Genomic DNA, 14,391 nt, shown 5'->3' with positions numbered 1-14,391 from the left:
TGAACTCAGGGCCTGAGCACTGTCCCTGGCTTCCTTTTGCTCAAGGCTAGCACTTTGCCACTTGAGCCACAGCGCCACTTCTGGCCGTTTTCTATATACATGTGGTGCTAGGGAATCGAACCCAGGGCTTCATGTACATGAGGTAAGCGCTCTTGCCACTAGGCCACATTCCCAGCCTCTGTGAGACTTTTATCTCCAATTAACCACCAAAAAGCTGGAAATAAAGCTGTGGCTCAAATGGTAAAGTACTAGTAGCCTTGTGCACAGGAGCTCAGAGACAGTACCCAGGCCCTGAGTGTAAGCCACAGAATTGGTGTGATAAATAAACAAATGTAGATTCACAAGAAAAAAATGTACGCTATTTATTTAATGTTCTAATGACATGAGAACCTTCATAAGGAAATGAAGACTCATGGAGACCTATGTATTTTTATGCTAAGGTTTGATCAAATGGTATGATGGAATTTTAGTAATCTGGGAGAAGCTTAGCAAGCAAGAGTGCTTGGAATGAGGCTCCTAGGCCTATTATGACCTGCTTCCAGGAAGAACAATAAGGGAAAGGTTAGGTATTTCTGTTTTCCTGTTTCTATTTTGTCTAATGCAAAGGTGCTGTATTCCATGGGGAATGAATCCTATCATTTGTTCAATTTTTAAAAATCTTTATTGTTTTGGTCTGTTCCAGGGCTTGAACTCAAGGCCAGCATGCTGTCCCTGAGTTCTTGGCCTGTGCTCTAACACTTTGAGGCACAGCCTTTTTTGAGTAGTTTATTGGAGATAAGAGTCTCATGGACTTTCTTGCCCCTGCTGGCTTTGAACCATGATCCTTAGATCTCAGCTTCCTGAGCAGCTAGGATTACAGCTGTGAGCCACTGGCACCTGGCCATTTCTTAATTCTTTATTTGCCAGTCCTGGGGCTTAAAATCAGGGCCTGAGCACTGTTCCTGCCTTCTTTTTGCTCAAGGCTAACACTCTACCTCTTGAGCCACAGTGCATGCCACTTCTGGCCCTTTCTATACATGTGGTGCTGAAGAATTGAACCAAGGGCTTCATGTATGCAAGGCAAGCACTCTACCATTAGGCCATGTTCCCAGCCCCCATTCCTTAATTCTTAATTTTAGGTTTTCTGTTTTTTCCACAAGTAATAGATGGCAAGATTCATTCTCTAGATTCATTATCACTATCAGTCAGCTAAAGTAAGTAATATATGTGGGAGGGGAGAGAGAGAGAACGAGAGAGAGAGAGAACATCTGCCTCAACTTTTAAAATCATATTTTGTCTTCACAAAACATTTTCTTCTTTGCATAGCTCTTCTTGAATAAAATGTCAGTTATATTTGTGGCCAAGGAATAAAAATGGTAGTTCTTGCAATAGAGAGATCAGTCATTTTAGAGGAGCCTCCTTGATCTTCCCACTCCTATCCCCACAAAAAAATTATATCACGGGGCTAGGGATATGGCCTAGTGGCAAGAGAGCTTGCCTCGTATACATGAGGCCCTGGGTTCGATTCCCCAGCACCACATATACAGAAAACGGCAAGAAGTGGCACTGTGGCTCAAGTGGTAGAGTGCTAGCCTTGAGCAAAAAGGAAGCCAGGGACAGTGCTCAGGCCCTGAGTCCAAGCCCCAGGACTGGCAAAAAAAAAAAAAAAAATATATATATATATATATATATATATATATATATCACGTGTTTATTTCCTCTTGAAAATCATGCAAATCAATATTCCTTTTATTGTGAGATTTTTGCAACATCCCTTGAAATTGTTATTGATCCACTGGCATGCTAGAAAAACCAGGATTTCTAGGTTGGACTTGTGACTAATTGAAAAATTGTGAAGGCTATTGACTAGAGTTCGAATTTTCGCAATGTTCCAATGTGGTAGGAGGGTTCTATTGTTCCTAATTAATGCATCTAAATTAATCCACATTAAATGGTATGCTTTATTGATGCTCACTTCAGCATTTGCCATTTTGGTTCTCTAGTAGAACACTAAAACCTGTTCCTTCTTTTTCTTCCTTAATTCCCTTTGAGAAAAGTTTGCTAACAATCAAGTCTGGCCAGTTCTTCTAGTTAAAGTGTAAGTACTATCTTTAAAATCATAGAGGCCTGCTTGCTAGTCTGAGGTATTTTTTAATTAGGCAAGACATGTTTTAGCTTGAGAATTTATCTGCATAATTCTAGGTTTTGATAGGTAAGCATGCTAGCCAGAAGAATATTACATGTAGACTTTTGTTGTTGTTGTTAAACCGATTGAGATTAACTCAATGCACTTCTCTGTAAAAACTTCTTTGCCCCCTGGAATCCTTTAATTGGGTACTGTTCAGAGTATGCAAAGATAAACATTCTCTTGTTTTAACTCATCTTCCCTTCCATTTCTTTCCTGATTATTTTTTTTATTACTCCTACAGATGAGTATAATTCAAAAGTGACTCTTTCCACTTTTGTTTGTAATCAGGAAGAATGATGCTACTCTGATATAAAGGAGAACCATTTGGAATTCAATAAGAACTATCCATTTTGAGAACTTGACAAGGAGATCACTAGTCACAGCTCTGGGGTCTCCACTGACAAAGCCCCCTTGCAATAGCACTTGGTGGGAAAGGAAGGGCTTGGGTGAAAACATGGGCTGTAAGGAGTTACCCTTCCTTGGCAGGAAAGGGCTCCACTGTTCCACTTAGCTAGAAAACCAGCCCATCACGCAGAAGGATCATGCATTACCTGGGAACTGGAATCTGCAGCATAGGCCAAGTCTCCAGCAATGTGGGCTCTCTACATTGCCTATCCTTATGAGTTAAGTGGTCCCTCATACCAGCCTACTTTGTAAAACCTTCCCATTGTGTCAAAGTGTGTCTAGGGTGGCTGACTTGTTCTTGTCTGTTCATGATACAATGAATACAGCCTCCTGTGAGGGCACCTGTTTGCCTGGTGTCTTTTTGGAGTCAAAGCCCATGTAAGTGTGTATGGGACTGAGCAGTAGCCACAGCTGTGACCAGACTCTGGGAGTCAGTCTAAGTGCCTCTGGAGATAACCTCTGGAGAGTAAGACCAGTGACTGCAGGAAGCTCTCACAAGCTCTTCAGAGAAAGGCTATCCAGTGTGGAAAGAAGGTCTGCTTTGTTGTAACCTACTGTATCTTCACTTAAGTTTTCTTTTTTTCATGGGTCTTCCCTTGACTACTCACTCACAATGGAACTCTGGGGCTTTATTTTCTTTTGAAAAGAAGCAAGTAAGGACTAAGGGTATAGATCAAGTGGTACTGTACTTGCCTAGAATGCATGAGACCCTGGGTTCAATCCCCAGCATGATAGAAAAAAAAGTGAAAATTATTGCAGTGTGGTTTTCTTTGCCTAGTTGTTGTGCTCATTAACTATTTTTCACCAAGCTCTGTGAGGTGGTGACTAAATTATTCCCAACAGATAACTACACGCCAGACACAGAAGCAGCACTTACTAAACATTTGTCAAATAAAAGAGTACCTTTAGCAACCTCTGGCGATGGCAAGGATGGAAAGCACGAAGGACATCTTAAGATAACAAGAAGACAGTACTCACAGCAGCCCTTGTTCAGGAGATGCAATTTATCCGATTTCCCATCCCACAGTGGTTTTTTTTCCTGTCACCTTCCAGATGGGAGAGGCTGAGCAAAGGGAGCTCCAAGCTGCTTAGCCAACCTACAAGGAGGTTACAGTGCTAAGTGCTTTTATTTACATACATTATGTCATCTGACCTACATAACAAGTGCCCTATGTGATAGGCATGATTATTATCCTATTTTACACAAAGGGAAGCTGAGATTTGAAGCTTGAGTGTATGTAGGCTATATAACTAATACAAAAAAAGTGGCAATATCAAGATTTGATCCCAAGTGGACCTAACCCCAAATAATGGACTCTTGAATATTAGCTTGCCTTTACTTTGAACATAATAATACTGGTCAGGAAATATAAAAATGCAAATACAATGGCAAATGTTTGTTCTCTCAGGCCAGGTGAGGTTTTCCATCTCAAATTCATCCTGATTTAACAAACTGCAGTCTCCCTTTCTATTACCTTATTGTGTTTCCTTTGTCAGTGCTCACATTTCATAGTGTGGGCAAAGAACTATCTACTACAGTGAGCCAGCCTTGGGTGGGCCACATGTAGATGGCTTCTTGTCCTCAGTAAGGCACATGGGCCTCACTTTGCAGTTCAGCTTTGTCTTCCAAGCTAGAGAGCTTTTTATTTTGTACTTTAGAGTTTAACTGCAGGCTGTCTCTAGTGGGATTATTTTCCCACTCAGTTCTAATTTATAATATCAGTATTCTTTGCTTTTCAGTTGTTGTTGTTGTTTGTTGTTGTTTTGTTTTTGTCAGTTCTGGGGCCCAGACTCAGAGCCTAAGTAAGCACTGTCCCTGGCTTTTCTTTGCTCAAGGCTAGCACTCTGCCACTTGAGCCACAGAGCCACTTCTGGCTTTTTCTATATATGTGGTGCTGAGGAATTGAACTCAGGGCTTCATGTGTACGAGGCAGCACTTTTGTCACTAGGCCATATTTCCAGCCCCTGCTTTTTAGTTTTGAATGTGCTGTTTTAGCAGGCAGTTTGGGAATGTTCATAGGCAACTCCTCCTTGGGCCTAAGTAGGAGAAATTCTCACTGAATATAGTCATCTGAAAATGAACAACAGTAAAACATTTTTTATAACCAAATTTGTGTATATTTGTGCTACACACATTTATTTGCTAGGTAGAGTTATAGCAATTGTCTATGGTATACATGTAAATTTATACAGCATTTTAATATATGCAATTGCACTATAAATTACTTTCTGTGTTTGCTTGGTGTTCTTGTTCTCATCTTCCTTCCTTCCTTCTTTTCTTCCTTCCTTCTTTTTTTTTTTTTTTTTGTGGTGCTGTGGTTTAAGACCAGGTCCCAGAGCATTCCACCATTGAACTATATCATAAGCCTCTAACCTCTTCATTCTCCATACATGTTGAAGATCTGGATGACAGAGAAGATAAAATAAATAAGTTGACTTAAAAAGTGAAGAAAGTAGATGTAATTCTTCATAACAAGACCCAGATAAAATAGGATATTTGATCTTCAGTAAAGTTCTAGTACTAAAAACCAGTCTGACACACTAACCTTCCAAACAGAACAGGGATGTGCTTTTATTCCTTTGCCTTGTTGGTGATGGTTTTGTACCTTAGCTTTCATAGGAGAGATCATAAATTCACAGAAAAGGGTACAGAGACATACTGTACAATTATTAGTTTACCTTCTTTGTCTCTCCTTCCCTGACCCATCCCAATTGTGCAAGCAATAAAATCAAGTCAGCTTAGTCTATGATTTTTCCAGGTTTGAATGTGGAGAAACTCAAACATAAACAATCCAAGGGTTCATTTATCCTTTGCACTTTTTATGATGCAGTGTGCCATGTGGATATGGCTGAAGGGAAACTCAGGTGCGGGCTGCTTTTTGTTTCATAAACTTGCCCTCAGTTTTACTTCAGGGATTCTAGTTACTCTTGGTTATTACCCATGCTATCCAGAAGGCATTTAAATGTCACAAAAACATGCCCCTCACATTGGTAAGGACTTACTGCAAGCACTAAGCATTAAGCAAGAGCTGCTCATTTGAGTTTTCTCAAGAAACAAAACAATTGAAAAATCAACCATGTTACTTTATTTTCCTCTGGCCACTCAATACACTTGCATAGTGCTCTATAAAGTTGACGGTATTAACAAAGATAACTTGCCTGTTTTCTTTTTTCATGGTAGAAAAGGAATCCTGAGTAAAATTAATTTATTCCAATTTAGAAAACATTCATTAGATGCCTAAATAAATATAAACACATACATTCTGAAATGGTCAGTTGGATTCATCACCTCACATACTCATTTTTGTGCTGAAAATGTTAAATATACCGTTTACAAATTTTGGAGTATATAATGCATTATTACTTTTTTAAAAATAATTTTTTCTCTTCCAATTTTATTTCTCTTATGTATTTTTGTTTATGTGGTACTGAGGAAGCTAACCCAGGGCCTCATGAATACAAGACAAGCACTCTACCACTAAGTCACTTTCCTAGTTCCCATTATTACTTTTTTATATTCACTATTCATTTTAGTAAGTCACTAAAGATTATTTCTTCTGAGAGAAACTTTTGTTTTCTTTGTGTGAGTCCTGGAGCTTCAACTCAGGGCACTTTTCTGAGCTTTTGTGCTCAAGACTAGTGTTCTACCACTTGAGCCACAGCTCTACTTCCAGCTTTTTGGTGGCTAATTGGAAATAAGAATCTCACAGACTTTCCTGCCTGGGCTGGCTTTGAACCTTGATCCTCAGATCTCAGCCTCCTGAGAAGCTAGGATTATAGGCGGGAGCCACTGGCAACTGCAGCACCCATCCTAAGAGAACCATTTAACCTTTGAGCAATATCTTTCCTTTTTCCCATCAGTTCCCTTCCCTGATTTCTGGTGCTTACCATTCTACTCTTTATTTCTATGAGATTACATGATTGAGATCCTCCAGTGTTTGCTTTTCTGTGCATGCCTTCTTTCATTTAGCTTTAAGTGTTTCACAAATGAAATGACTCCCTATTTTTTTCAGTACTGAATATTCACTTGTGCATGTATGCCATATTTTCCTTGTCAGTTTTTCTGAAATGAACACTTGGGTTGATTTTATTTCTAGAAAGTCATGAATAATGACACAATGAACACTGGTATGTAGATATTTCTTCGACATACTGATTTCCTTTTCCTTTTCTTTCTTCTTTTTTTTTTTTTTGTTAGTGATTGGGCTGGGGCTTGGGCACTATCCCTAAGCTTGCTTTTTGTTCAAGGCTAGTGCTCTACCACTTTGAATTACAGTACTACTTCTGGTTTTCTGGTGGTTAATTGAAAATAAGCATTTCATGGACTTTCCTGCCAAGGCGGTCTTTGAACTATGATCCTCAGATCTCTGCCTACTGAGTGTCTAGGATGATAGGCATGAGCCACCAGCACTTGGCTTGATTTCAATTTCTTTGGATAAATATCCAGAAGTAGGATTTCTGAGTCATATAGTAATTTTGGTTTTAGATTTGGGAACCTCTATACTATTTTCCATAACAATCAGACTAATTTACAACCCCACTATTAGTGAACAAGAGTTTCTTTCCCTTTTCCACACCTTTGTCAACAGTTATTGCCTATCATCATTCTGGTAGTACCCTTCTTAATAGGTGTGAGGTGATATATCATTTGTGATTTGCATTTGCATTTCTCTTAAGATTCAATAAATTCATTCAATAGGGGTGTGTGTGTGTGTGTGTGTGTGTGTGTGTGTGTGTGTGTGTGTGTTAGTCCTGGGGCTTGAACTCAAGGCCTAGGTCCTATCCCTGAGATTTTGTGCTACTACTTGAGCCACAGCTCCACTTCTGGTTTTCTTGGAGATAAGAGTCTCATGGACTTTCCTGCTGGGGCTCACTTCAAACAGAGATTCTCAAATTTCAGCCTCATAAGTATCTGGGGTTAAAGGCATAAGCCACAATTACCTGGCCGTGTACTTATCTGTGATTGGATTAATTATGTTGTTACTGAAGTTAGAAGGTGGTGTTTGATATCATTGCAATTAAAAGTCCCTCCAGAGTTCCAAAGCCCGGTGCCAATGGTTCATGCCTGCAATCCTTGCTACTCAGGAGGCTGAGATGCAGGAAAGTGCATGGGACTGTTATCTCCAATAAACTACGCGGAAAAAGCTGGAAGTGACACCGTGACTCAAGTAGTAGAGCAGTAGTCTTGAGTATGAAGAGGTTCAGGGACAGGGTCCAGGTCCAGAGTTCAAGCCCCAGGACTGCAAAAAAACAACAACAAAAAAAGACTCAGGTCATATCAACTTTAGTTTCTCCTTGGATTATTAATTTTCTCCCAGTCTCTTCTTTCCTATTTTTTTTAACCAAAAGAAGGAGTAATACATTTAAAAAATACTTTATTTTCAAATGCAAATTGTATTTTTCAGACCATCATTAATAAAGTAGGCAAACTATGTGCATGTGTTATATTCAACTCAGGATGTCATTCATGCTATTAGGAAGTGATACAGAATTTGCAAGATTTCAAGGTGATATTCACAGAAAGAAAGCAAAAAAAAATTGGAGAGGAGCCATGTAAATAAGAAGGGACGCCAGAATGTGTGTTTTACTAGCTTATTATAGTCATGATGTTGTAAAGGGATGAATCCAAAATACTATGCTTTATTTATTTAATCACATTCACTCCCAAACTTTTGGAAGCAAGCACAGAAATAAAGGTACTTATGAAGTCAGACTTGGAATTGCCAGGAAGTAGTAAAACATGTCAGCTTAACCCCTGTGACCTGTGTAAGTCCTAAGGGGAAGATGAGCTCATGAATGCGTTTATCTATAGATCATTACAAGGCAGAATTAAAATACATCAAATATGGATGTTGGATATAAACTCCTTAGGGTTAGCCAACATAAAAGAGAACTACTTGAAGGTTTAAACAGAAATGAATGTGAGGTTCTAGCTGGCTAGGGATAACAGTGAGCATCCTTCAAGAAAAACACTCATTTGAAACTTGTATTTGAAAGCCCTAACACCAACCTGATCTAAATGAATGCAAGTTTAGGAGGAGGGATTTGCTTTATCCTATTTTTAGTCTCCACAGCCCCTGGACCCATGACACTTCAGTGATTGGCTACCTGGGTTGGAGTTAACTGAAATGAACTGAAGATCCTAAATCATCTATTGAAGTTTCATTAGAAGGTGAGTTCTGTTTATTTACCATTTGCTACATGATATAGTTAGCAGAGTAAATGTCCTAGTATATATTGGCAGTGAATATTTTGGAAGAATAGTGGAAGGAATTTGCAGTGTAGAGGTACATATGATTACAGTTTCAAAAATAGCAATTTACTGTCTTGACTTTGAACCAAATGAGAGAGCCAAAATCTTGAAAGAAAAGTGTCCTGTTCTGTTTTTTTTTTGTTGTCTTACAATGCTAAATTTAAACTTAAGCAGGTATATTTGTAATTAATGGAATGAAGAAGGACTGATTACCCAAGAGTAAGTTTAAGATCACACACAAATTTATTCTAGTTATTCCTGAACCAAATATACAACTACTACAAACCTGAAAAATTCTCCCTGAAAGCCAAGTGAGCTCATTTACTAAGGCCTTGGCACATTTGCTACGACTTTTATTCTATGATAAAATTTTAACTTCCAGATTACTCTATATCAGGCAAATGTATTGCCTGAATTGTGAGAAGAAACAACAAAGCATACTACCTTAAAATGCTTTATAGCATTAACTGCAAAGAATCTTTAACAATATAGGCACTGGTACAATTCTTTCAGTAACAGCTTATGTTTTAATTTAAAACTGACTTAAACTGAATTCAGACTCATTTTCATCAAAAAAGTGAAGTGTTCAGATTTTTTAAATCTTACTCAAACTTGTCTCTCATCTGAGAAGCTAAAATAAAATAACAAACAAGCCCAGTAGAATGTTTTCTATCAGCTTAGGATTTTATGGTGCAAAGAATTGACTATCAGTATGAGATCACTAATGGTTGAATTTTAGTTGTCTCCTTTGAGTTTTATCTCTTTTAAAAAAATAATTACTTGGGTTTTATCTTCTACTTCTGTATGTGCATGCTTTTTTACTCTTTTCTTTGAAGTGGTTCCATATTAGGATCAATTATATCATGTTATGCTAGCTTTTGTTACTATGTGTAGAATAAACTAAAAGAAATACTAACTAATTTTCCTAAAAGCTAATGCAATTTAGTACCCACTGTGTATGTGTGTGTGTGAGTTCTGGGGTTTGAACTCAGGCCTGGGTGTTGTCTCTGAGCTTTAGTGCTTAAGGCTAGCACTCTCCACAATCCTATTTTTGTGCTCAAGGATAGGCCACTTAGAGCCCTTTCTGGCATTGTGGTGGTTAATTGGAGATTAGAGTCTCACAGACTTTCCTACCTGGGCTATCTTTGAACATGGACCCTCAGATCTCGACCTCCTGAGTAGCTAGGATTATAAGCATGAGCAACCAACAACATCCAGCTTTATTGTCATTTTTTTCTTTTCTTCAGTACTCTCCTTTTAAATTGGGAGGATGGTATGTAGTTATCATTTGGTATTTAACCATACTTTTTGCTGACTTCACATTTTAACTGTATTACCATGAATAAATGTCTTCTGTAGATTTTTAATGGTATCCCAAGCCCACACACCTGCACAGATTTCCCCAGTCAAGATCTAGGAGATAGTTTCCTGAAGCACTTTCCCAATTAATAGCCTTTTCCTGGTAAATGCTTTGCCTGATTTTGGACTTCATATAAATAGAACCTCAAGCTATGTACTTAGTTACATATTATTTTTCATATCTGGTGTATTTTAATAAAAATTAAGTCAGTGGGTTCATCCATATTGTTCCATATGTCAGTAATTTGTTATGTAATGTTTCATTACATTAAAAAATATATCTTAACATTTTTCTTTCCCTGGTGATGAAAAATTATGTTTGTCTATTGTAAGTAAGGCTGCCTCTAGTATATCCGGTGTAGATTCTTTAGTTTTTCCCTACCATCTCCCTGCCAAAACTGTGACTGTACAATTCTGGAGGGTTTATAGTTGCCCATCTAATCTTGCTTCATATTAGTTATTTTTTTTTTATATCAGAACACAAAGGAAGATAAAATTTGCTGTTGCTCCAAGTTAGAAAGATGGAGCAAAAAAGAGGGAGAGGGGTAGGAGAAGGAGAGGACAAGGAAGAAGAGTAGTAGAGAAAAAAGAGGGAAAGAGGAAGAGAGGAGGAAGGGAAAGAGAAATGCAGAGGCATGTTAGTATGAAAATCTTGAAACTCATAATTCTCATTTTATAGAGATATCTGATCATCATAATGTGCAGTGACTAAGTAATGCTTACATGATTACAGACTTCTTTACCTCATTTTTGGAAACCCTCCATGCCCTGTGGAAACTACTTGAAGAGTTCCATCATAACCTTAAGAAGTGGTAAAATCATAAGTTTCAAGGCCAAGTTCACTAAGCAGTTTGGTTGATCTAGTAGTTTTCCTATGGGAGAATTCTTGATGTTACTTTTTCCATTCTTCATGAAGAATCTGAAACTTGAAAATCACAGCAAGGAGAATAGTAAAACACACCGTCTGTATTCATTTCTACCTCAGACTCTTCTCTTTGTACTTTGTCTTCCACTTTAATTATGTGTTTTTCGTTCCTATTGTTACAACTTTATTTTGCTTCCTCAAATCCTTAAACTTTTTAGACTTAAGCTACATGCTGATGGCAATACCTCTAATCCTCTCTCCTTAGGAGGCTGATATCTGAGGATCACAGTTCCAAGCCAGCCCTGGTAGGAAAGACTGTGAGACTCTTATTTTCAATTAGTCACCAAAAAACAGAAGTGGAGCTGTGGCTCAAGTGACAGAGCACATAAGTTAAACACAATGCTCAGACCCTGAGTTCAAGCCTCAGGACTGGCACCAAGAAAAGTTTATTTTTTAGATTGTGATTTTTTTTTGAACCTTAGAATCTGTCACATTACTAAATTAATTAACAAAACACTATGCCCTTTTCAATTTTATGAATCTCTCAGAAATCATAATTGGAAAATTACTGGGTTTTGTGGTACTGAGGTTTAAACTCAGGGCTTCATGATTGCTAAGCAAGTATTCTACTACTTGAGGAAGGGCCTCACTTTTGCCTAGGCTGGCCTAGACCTACAGTCCTCCCAATTTCAGCCTCCAAGTTAGCTAGGATGACAGATATGTGCTGGGATTGCTTCAGATGGAGACCTTAGGAACTTTTGCTCCAGTTGGTCTCCATCAAAGATAACTTCACCAACACTTCCTCTCAACTAGCTAGCAGTACAGGTATGAACCACTGGTACCTGGTCAGTGTACTTTTTGTTGCTCATATTTACATTTCTATCATTAAGGATTTCCTTTTATTTAGTGTTCATTTTGAAAGTGTTGGCTTATTTTTAATGGAATTCTTGTTTGTTTAATGATGATGGAAACCCATATTTTTCTAATATTGCTCACTGTTGAAATGAGAGTATATTTATTTTCAGTTAAGACCAAGCTATATTTTGGGAAGCTTCATGGCAAACCACTTCTCTTAAAACAAGTCAGTTTAGCCAGGTAGCAGTGGCTCCTAGGTACTCTGGAGATCTGAGGATTAAGTTTTTAAGCCAGCCCAGGAAAGTCCAGGAGGCTCTTATCTCAAATTAACTACCAAAAAGCCCAACATGGAGCTGTGGTTCAACTGGTAGAACACCAGACTTGAGAAAATAAATAAGGAAAACAAAAAAGCCTCGAAGAGACAGCACTTAGACCCTTACTCTAGTACTGGCACATACAAAAATAAAGTGGCGGGCTGGGGATATAGCCTAGTGGCAAGAGTGCCTGCCTCGGATACACGAGGCCCTAGGTTCGATTCCCCAGCACCACATATACAGAAAACGGCCAGAAGCGGCGCTGTGGCTCAAGTGGTGGAGTGCTAGCCTTGAGCGGGAAGAAGCCAGGGACAGTGCTCAGGACCGGAGTCCAAGGCCCAGGACTGGCCAAAAAAAAAATAATAATAAAAAAATAAAGTGGCGATTTAAGCCATGCATGGTAGTTCAAGTCTGTAAACTCAGCACTTTGAAGCTAAGTAGGTTTTCACATTCGAGACCAATCTAGACTGACACCCCCCCCCCCCAGGTAATTGTTTGATACTACTTCATAAACACTACAAGCCAAGTCCTGGACATTAACTCTAAAATCCAAATGAATTAATCATTTAAAAAAGTGATATCTCAGCTCCCAGTTTTTATGTCATCAGTAGACAGTTAAAATAGGACTATAGTTTTCCTGGAACTCCGTATCCACTCATAGGTAGAGAATGAGAGGGGCTCCAGAGCTGACTCACCCAACCAGTGGGACAAGGACAAGCCGCTGACCACTGTAACCTCATCACTCACTTACTGGAAGCAATTTTATTTCAAGATAGAGTGAACATTTTGTAGGCCAAAGTTAAGGGAGGAAAAAAAGAAGAAATATTTTGTTGAAGGGTGGTGGCCTTAGAATTACTATATATGTCAAAGACTAGAGTTGGTAATATAGGAAGAACAAGTTTTAGTCTCCAGAGTTTTCTTGACAAAAACCTCCTTAGGGGAAGAAAGGTTGCAGGTCTCTTCCCTAACCAAACTCCAAAGCCTGCTTTCTAGCTTCGCTGAAGTCGGATGCCAGGAAATCGCCCTTTGTCTGCTTGATGGCCCCATCAGAAAAGACTGAAGTGATAAGGATAGAAATTGTAATTCTATTGCAAAGGGTGGGGGAGGGGTGGAGGGGCGACCTAGCCAGAACTGGTTTTGAATTCCTATGATAGTGCTGAACTTGTTCAAGGTTCTCATTCAACTTTTACAATTGGCCCAGTGTTGTGGAGGAGGAAAAACCTGTTGATACAGCTCCTTTTAAGTACCCCGAGTTTCCAAACAGTTCTCTAGATAGTACACATTCCTGTGGTGGGAGGCAGAGGGTGAGCTGCCAGCCTTCTCCATTCATTCAGAGAAGGAGAAAGAGACTGAACTTACCTCCCTACAACAGGTAAAGCACGTCCTGTAAGTGGATTAATTTATTATATGAATGGAGCTTCTGTTGGAAGGGGCCATAGGCAACATTCTCTCTCCCGGTGCTCCCTCCTCCCCCACCCCTGCCGCCACCTGTGTCCTGTGTGCCCGGGTGGGAAAATGTTTCTTGTTGGAAGTATATCTTTCTTCCTCCTTAGTGATAGCACCTTCGCCCCTTTCTTTTGAATTCTGAATTCCGAAGAATTGTTTCTTTTCCTTTTTTGTCAATGCCTGTGTGCCTTGCCTATCCAATAGGTGCCATTGTTTCCTTTTCCTCACACACACTATGGGTGTGTACATCTGAAAAACACATGTGAGCTTTGTATCAAAACGTAGTGAAGTGCATGCTTTATAAAATTGTAGAGGGAGTAATACAGCTGCTCTCAGTGAATATAGATTCAGATATGCTTTAATGTTTAAAGTGTTGAAAGTGCTTAAGAATTTTCTTTAAAAAACACCAATAAGCTTCTTATAGAAATCTATTTCTGTGAAAGTTTGATTTTTTTGCTTTTATGGGTTAGTTACAAAAATATCTAGTATGTTTCAGAAATAGTTATGCAATAATGAAGTAGATATTTAACAGATTGAAGCTTTAGACTGACCTTTTAATTTGTAAATCACCAGTTATATTTATCCATGGAAGTGATTTTTCTTTTTTCTTATTTATGTGTGTTGAGGAGGTTGAGGGGTTGGTGGTGGTGATGGTGGTTATAGGGCTTGAACTCAGGGCCCAGACACTGTCTCTGAGCTTTTTCACCTAAGGTAAGCAAGCACTCCA

General features: G+C 38.8%; 1 protein-coding gene across 1 annotated transcript in view; it reads left to right on the top strand.

The window, feature by feature from the left end:
• Positions 1 to 13,583: 13,583 nt before the first annotated feature.
• Slc39a10 (solute carrier family 39 member 10) overlaps positions 13,584 to 14,391 on the top strand; it is a 79,773-nt gene continuing 78,965 nt past the window's right edge. The window contains exon 1 of the mRNA XM_048345057.1: positions 13,584 to 13,604. The gene's annotated coding sequence lies outside the window, so the exon portion shown is untranslated. The remainder of the gene's footprint in view (positions 13,605 to 14,391) is intronic.

This window comes from Perognathus longimembris, chromosome 4 (genome assembly GCF_023159225.1).
Source record: "Perognathus longimembris pacificus isolate PPM17 chromosome 4, ASM2315922v1, whole genome shotgun sequence".
Taxonomy (NCBI): Eukaryota; Metazoa; Chordata; class Mammalia; order Rodentia; family Heteromyidae; genus Perognathus; species Perognathus longimembris.
Note: the sequence above shows the minus strand (reverse complement) of the source record. Positions and strands in the feature narration are given on the sequence as shown.